This window comes from Cherax quadricarinatus, chromosome 48 (genome assembly GCF_038502225.1).
Source record: "Cherax quadricarinatus isolate ZL_2023a chromosome 48, ASM3850222v1, whole genome shotgun sequence".
In the NCBI taxonomy this organism is placed as follows: Eukaryota; Metazoa; Arthropoda; class Malacostraca; order Decapoda; family Parastacidae; genus Cherax; species Cherax quadricarinatus.
Window position 1 is genome coordinate 25,034,933 of NC_091339.1, and position 7,635 is coordinate 25,042,567.

The 7,635-nt window shown below is 38.7% G+C and overlaps 1 long non-coding RNA gene across 1 annotated transcript in view; it reads left to right on the forward strand.

Moving 5' to 3' along the window:
• Positions 1-1,764, forward strand: part of LOC128696089 (uncharacterized) — a 61,420-nt gene extending 59,656 nt beyond the window's left edge. Inside the window, exon 3 of the long non-coding RNA XR_008408097.2 lies at positions 1,453-1,764. This is a non-coding gene — a long non-coding RNA (uncharacterized lncRNA). The remainder of the gene's footprint in view (positions 1-1,452) is intronic.
• The last annotated feature ends 5,871 nt before the right edge of the window (positions 1,765-7,635 follow it).

A 7,635-nucleotide genomic window follows, 5' to 3' on the forward strand; every position in this document is an offset into this window, starting at 1 on the left:
AGAAAAGGCATAAGATAGAGTGGATAGGGGAGCAATGTGGCAGATGCTGCAAGTATATGGAATAGGTAGTAAGCTACTAAATGCTGTGAAGAGTTTTTATGAGGATAGTGAGGCAGGTTAGGGTGTGTAGGAGAGAGGGAGATTACTTCCCAGTAAAAGTAGGTCTTAAATAGGGATGTGTAATATCACCATGGTTGTTTAATATATTTATAGATGGGGTTGTAAAAGAAGTAAATGCTAGGGTGTTGGGGAGAGAGGTGGGATTAAATTATGGGGAATCAAATACAAAATGGGAGTTGACAGATATTCTTTCCTGATGATACTGCGCTTTTGCGAGATTCAACTGAACATAGATAAGAGTAAGGTGCTGAGGGTATCAAACGATTTGGATAAAGAAAAATTGGATATCACATTGGAGAGAGGGAGTATGGAAGAAGTGAATGTTTTCAGATATTTGGGAGTTGACTTGTCAGCGGATGGGTTTATGAAGGAAAAAAGGTGAGTGGTGCGTTGAGGAATCTGTGAAGATAAAACACGTTATCGATGGAGGCAAAGAAGGAAATGTACGAAAGTAGAGTATAGTGGTACCAACACTCTTATATGGGTGTGAAGCTTGGGTTGTAAATGCTGCAGCGAGGAGGCAGCTGGATGCAGTGGAGATGTCCCGTCTAAAGGCAATGTGTGGTGTAAATATTACACTGAGAATTCGGAGTGTGGAAATTAGGAGGTTTGGAGTTACTAAAAGTATTAGTCAGAGGGTTGAAGAGGGGTTGTCGAGGTGGTCTGGTCATTTAGAAAGAATGGAACAAAGTAGAATGACTTGGAGAGCGTATAAATCTGTAGGGGAAGGAATGCGGGGTAGAGGTCGTCCTCAAAAAGGTTGGAGGAAGGTGGTAAAGGTGGTTTTGTGGGCGAGGGGCTTGAACTTCCAGCAAGCATGCGTGAGCGTGTTAGACAGGAGTGAATGGAGACGAATGGTTTTTGGGACCTGGCGAGCTGTTGGAGTGTTAGCAGGGTAATATTTAGTGAAGGGATTTAGGGAAACCGGTTAGCCGGACTTGAATCCTGGAAATGGGAAGTACACTGCCTGCACTTTAAACGAGGGGTTTGGAATACTGTCGTATCTGAGCGCCTCTGCAAAGACAGTGATTATGTATGAGTGAGATGGTGTTGAATGATGAAAGTATTTTCTTTTTGGGGGATTTTCTTTCTTTTTGGGTCACCCTGCCTCGGTGGGAGACGGCCGACTTGTTGAAAAGCACACACACACACACACACACACACACACACACACATATATATATATATATATATATATATATATATATATATATATAATGGGTATGGGGTGCCTAATAAGAGTAAGAACCAAACATTAATACCACAGAACCTAAAGGTAGACACCCTCATTTATTTCCAAGGGTGAAAATTTTTTTCTTACACTTTTCACAGGATCTTCCTACACCCGAGAACTGGGTGTGAGACTGGGTCTGAAAGTGGCCCCGAGACTGGGTCCGAGCCCAGACTCTACTGAGAGGCGGATGGATGGATGGTCTGGCTACTGAATATTGCAGGCAGCATGCCAACGTACAATTGACAGCTGGGTTGATGTGGTATTTCCAGATGAAACTTCTCCACGTGTCTCTCTCGTTGAGAGCTCCCATCCGGCAAGTAAATGATATACCTTTACCTCCACTATACCTCCAACTGCACATTTGTAATTTACCTCGTCTCAGAACACTAATAAAATGTGTATACACTTTATCAACTGTACGTATATTTACGCACGTGTAATCACCTACTTCTGGCTACAGAGTTCGAATTTCGGCTTCCGGCGTCAATTACTCCCGAACGGTCACATTATTCCTAGCCTCGCAATCTCTTTCATACCTAATTCTACAGCTGTGTATGGTATTCACTTCTAGCATTTCCTCAGATTGTTCCATGTCCTAACGTATGCGCCTGGATGTACGGGCATGTACGTGCGCGTCCTCTCATGCTGAAGAAAAAAATTTTTGTCTCATAACAATATATAATTTCCATTTATGTTTCTCGTTCTGGTCTTAATTTTCTCTATTAGTTTAAACCTCATGCTGTATAGTCCTTGTGGATTAGCGCTTCTTTTTGATTATAATAATAATAATTAACCCTCATCATCCAAAACCTTACTGCCTCCACCATCCACAACCTTACTGGCTCCACCATCCACAACCTTATTGGCTCAACCATCCAGAACCTTACTGGCTCCACCATCCAGAACCTTACTGGCTCCACCATCCACAACCTTACTGGCTCCGCCATCCAGAACCTTACTGGCTCCACCATCCACAACCTTACTGGCTCCGCCATCCAGAACCTTACTGGCTCCACCATCCAGAACCTTACTGGCTCAACCATCCACAACCTTACTGGCTCCACCATCCACAACCTTACTGGCTCCACCATCCACAACCTTACTGGCTCCACCATCCACAACCTTACTGGCTCCACCATCCACAACCTTACTGGCTCCACCATCCACAACCTTACTGGCTCCACCATCCACAACCTTACAGACTCCACCATCCACAACCTTACTGGCTCCACCATCCACAACCTTACTGGCTCTACCATCCACAACCTTATTGACTCCACCATCCACAACCTTACTAGCTCCACCATCCACAACCTTACTGGCTCCACCATCCACAACTCTACTGACTCCACCATTCACAGCCTTACTGGTTCCACACTCCTCTCACTGGCTGGTACTCTAACAGCCTAGAAGATCATACCATCAACCAGGAGGCATGATCTTAGACCGGGTGGCTGGAGCGATGTTTTCTATACCGTCAACATGCTGACATCTCTCATCTCTCTGCCCACTTTGCATCTCCTCCTCCGTTGCACTTAAGTTCTTCCATCACTCAACTGATTTTCATGCCTTTTATTCCTCACTCCGTCCATCCTTTTTATCCTCCTGATCCTGACGTTGGTTCTCACTTCTCCTTCCTTTCCAGTGGCTTTCCGCGTGTCAGATAATCAGAGATAACCCGTCAGATGAAAGCAGTAACATGTGAGACATCTGATTGGCTTTGGACAGCCTGTAGCAACTAAGCTGCTGAGAGAGCCAATACAAACTCAGTAGTAACACCGCACGGAACGACTCATCAAAACACACACGCGCGCGCGCACACACACACACACACACACACGCAGTTTTTTGCAGCAGATATCAGGAATAGTGATCAAACCAGCTGATTAAAAATTCACATTAAGAGGATTTACTAATTGATATTCAACAGAAAAGCAAATTATATATATATATATATATATATATATATATATATATATATATATATATATATATATATATAACATATTTTTTTCCTGGTGTGACGCACACTGATGTCAATTAAACAAGACAGAAAATAATATGAAAAATTCCGAAAATAACAATGGTCGGGTACAAAATATAAACAAAAAATTCTAATCCACTGGACTAGAGGACAAATATTGGACAGAATATTTTTTTTAAATGGATTATTATAATGCACGAGGAAGCACAAAACCTATAGGGGTCACGCAGCGCCTAAGGGACGCGAAGCATTCAGGTTTGATCCGAGGAAGGGGAGAGCAGCTCTAATTCCTTGGACTACGAGCACTCCAGGGAGGTTTGTGGTCATAATATACACACATATATTTTTTTTACAAAGGTTATTTAGCGTGTGTGTGTATATGTATATGTATGTATATATATATATATATATATATATATATATATATATATATATATATATATATATCTCGTGCCGAATAGGTAAAACTGGTTAATTAGCAAGAACTCGTTTAAAATTAAGTCCTTTTCAAAATTTTCTCTTATTCGTTTAAAGATATATTTTTTTCATTTATGTTAATGTAAAAATTAATAATGTTGTACCAAAAGAACCTTCTAAAACTTACCTAACCTTGTTATAAGAAGCGCAATTTAATTTAGCCTAATCCAATTAAATATATTTTAGATAAGTTTACAATAATTTAATAATAAACAAACACAATGAAATACAATTTTTCCTTAGGTTCAGAATGATTTTTGCGAAATTATTGCATACACATATTTTCGCTTGCCTTATTCGGCAAGAAGAGCGTTGGTATTTAAGCCAAAATCGCAAGTTTTACCTATTCGGCACGACAAATATATTCTTACTTTCAACACACAGACCGTATCCCACCGAGGCAGGGTGGCCCAAAAGAAAAAACGAAAGTTTCTCCTTTTAAATTTAGTAATATATACAGGAGAAGGGGTTACTAGCCCCTTGCTCTCGGCATTTTAGTGGCCTCTTACGACACGCAGGGCTTACGGAGGAAGAATTCTGTTCCACTTCCCCATGTAGAAATTATATATATATATATATATATATATATATATATATATATATATATATATATATATATATATATATATATATATATATATATATATAGCGGCAGCAAACGGTGTGATGGTAATTCCCCTTATATGTGCAGTCTTGCACATCGCACACAGGTGAGTACAGGAAAAATAGGTGAGCATGGCAGGAGGGATCAGTGGTGACACCAGGTGACATACGACAGTTCCCTGGTTGTTTCTCGGAGCCGGCAGCTGCTCACACAGCAGTAGCAAGTACCTCTGAGTTAGTTAAGTGTTATGGGTCGTATCCAGGGGAGAAAAATGCTACGCAAATATGCCAGAAACTCCAGCTCTTTCTGTTCAAATCATATCCTGTGTAAAAATGTCAACACACAGCAAAACTTTAATCTACTAAAAGTCAAATCCTGGAGAAATTGCCAATGAGAAAATTGCAATGATAGTGAAAGTAATCAAGTGCTGGATTAAAGGTACCACACACTGCGGTGTATTTAATAATGTAATTAAAAAGAGCAAGGCAGGGGTAACGACCCCTTGCAGGGGGTCAGTGTGGAGCCTGGAAACAAGCTGTTAATACCCGACTGGTCAGTCCTGACTCAGGATAGTGGTGTAACAGGTGCAGCTAAATCCCTACACACTGGTTATTAGAGAAGGGGAACGCTGAGGTAACCAGGGAGTCCAGTAGGGCTCCCTTCTTCTCTTCCATCCCCCAACTTATTTCCCTCACTCTCCATATCTTTCTACGGTAATCTTTCTGATTATTTTTTTCTCCAAATAGTAGGTTGATCTCGCACTGAACGATGGGGTGTTTATATTTCTTTCAACAGAAAAGTGGCTATCGCGGTCAAGGTACACCAGAGAGGACGTGGAGTCGAACCCCACTACGAGAAAAGACGTATAAGCATGATTTCTAACACCTATCGCCCCTTGTTACCTAGCAGGGAATACATATCCGGGAATTAGTCAAGTGTCGTGGGTTGCATCCTGGGGGAGCACCTGACCGCAACCCAAGTGGAAATAAGCTACAATGATTGACTTTATTGTGTTATCTTGGGTTACTATTCCTTTGGCGTTACTAATAAAGTATCACTATATATATATATATATATATATATATATATATATATATATATATATATATATATATATATGTCGTGCCGAATAGGCAGAACTTGCGATCTTGGCTTTAAATAGCAACGCTCATCTTGCCATATAGGACAAGCGAAAATTTGTGTATGCAATAATTTCGCCAAAATCATTCTGAACCTAACGAAAAAAATATATTTCATTGTGTTTGTTTAGTATTAAATTACTGTAAACAAATCTAAAATATATTTAGTTGGGTTAGGCTAAAATAAATTGCTCTTATTGTAGCAAGGTTAGGTGAGTTTTCTAAGCTCCTTTTGGTACAAAATTAAAAAATTTTACATTAACATTAATGAAAAAAATATATCTTTAAACGTATAAGAGAAAATTTTGGAAAGGACTTATTTTGAGTTCTTGCTAATTGACCAGTTTTGCATATTCGGCACGACAAATATATATATATATATATATATATATATATATATATATATATATATATATAAAATGGCACATTAGTTGCACTTGTGTCCTTTTACCTAATATACAAATGCTGATGAGTTCAGGAGTTATCGCCCCCGCGGTACGTTCCTGGACTAGGTCTACTGATTGTTAGCCTCATCAATCAGGCTATTGGTGCCAGTAGCATGCCATCCAATATAAATCTTAAAAAAAAAAAAAAACTTTTCAATATACAGGCAGAGAAATGCTGAAAATCATGACAGATCAAATGATCAAAAACGAAGTCTGTCCCAAGGACTAGGAGCTCTCCTCCACTTCCCTGGATCACACGTGATTGCTTTACATTCATCATTACCCAGAAATGTGTATCAGCAAGTAAAATTTTAAATTTCGGAAATGCTCTCAGTGTTACATTTAAGAAAAGATAAAAATGTTCTCCCTCCTTCTCTGTCTGTCCGTCTCTGTCTCTGTCTTTGTCTGTCTCTCTCTCTCCCTCATACACACACATACACCCCACAATTAAAGGTCAAGCATAATAATGAATGTTAATAACCCTCCTGACGTCTCATATATAATGATTATCTTAGAGATGAGGGACTCATAATTAAATATTATTGCACGTACTATTTCTGCTGGGTGTCCCATTATTACACGAGTTATATTCTTAGCCTCAGAGTAGACTAAAGACCCACAGAACCAGGCAACAAGAATACTGTAGTGAACATTCTTCGTGTATACATTCTTTCTCATTTAATATTTGCAAAACTTGAAAAAACAGCAAACTTATAATATATATATATATATATATATATATATATATATATATATATATATATACACACACACACACCGATAGGTTCACATCTCTCACTGTTTATACACTGAGGGGTATTTAAGTGTGCATGTAATTAAAGCTTAATTTAATCTGTATTTATGGGATTAAAATAGTCTTTCATGTTAGCGTAATAGTGAATTCGAGCCTTCATGATCTTCGTGCTATCTACAGGCTCTAAATTCCTAATATATTAACAAGCCAGGACGCTAGTAACCTACACCGGTTCTCACTCATCTACTACGCTGGTATTACCGTCCAACAATGCTCTACCGAGAACGAAATGTTGAATAATAATAACACTAACAATAACAATAATAATAACAGCGACAATAATAATAATAATAATAATAAAAACAATGGGAATTACAATATTAGCAACAAGAATAATAATAACAACAATAATTATAATAATACTAATAATAACAACAGCAGTAACAATAATAGCAATAACATTAGCAACAACAATAATAATAATGAAAACTTTACAATGCTGTAATACAAAAAATGTTTTACCAAAGTATGTTTTGCGTCAGTCATCTAACCACTGTGAGTCCAACGAGCGTGCTGATAACGGGAACCAATCAGTCAATGCCTAATTACTATTAAATAATTATTTATCGACCTATTTACAAAAAAATATAATCAAACCGCAATAATATTTACGGAACAAATGACACGTAGTTAAAATTGATATACGAAAAACATAAATTTTGATCATTTAGGGCAGGCAGGCACTGCTATGTTATTTTATCCCTTATCTGAGGTCTGGAGGGTTGGTCTACAGGCCTGGTCTGGAGACCAGGTCTAGAGGCTTGGTCTAGCAACGTGTCTAGAGGCCTGGTCTGGGACTGCGTCTGGAGGACTGGTC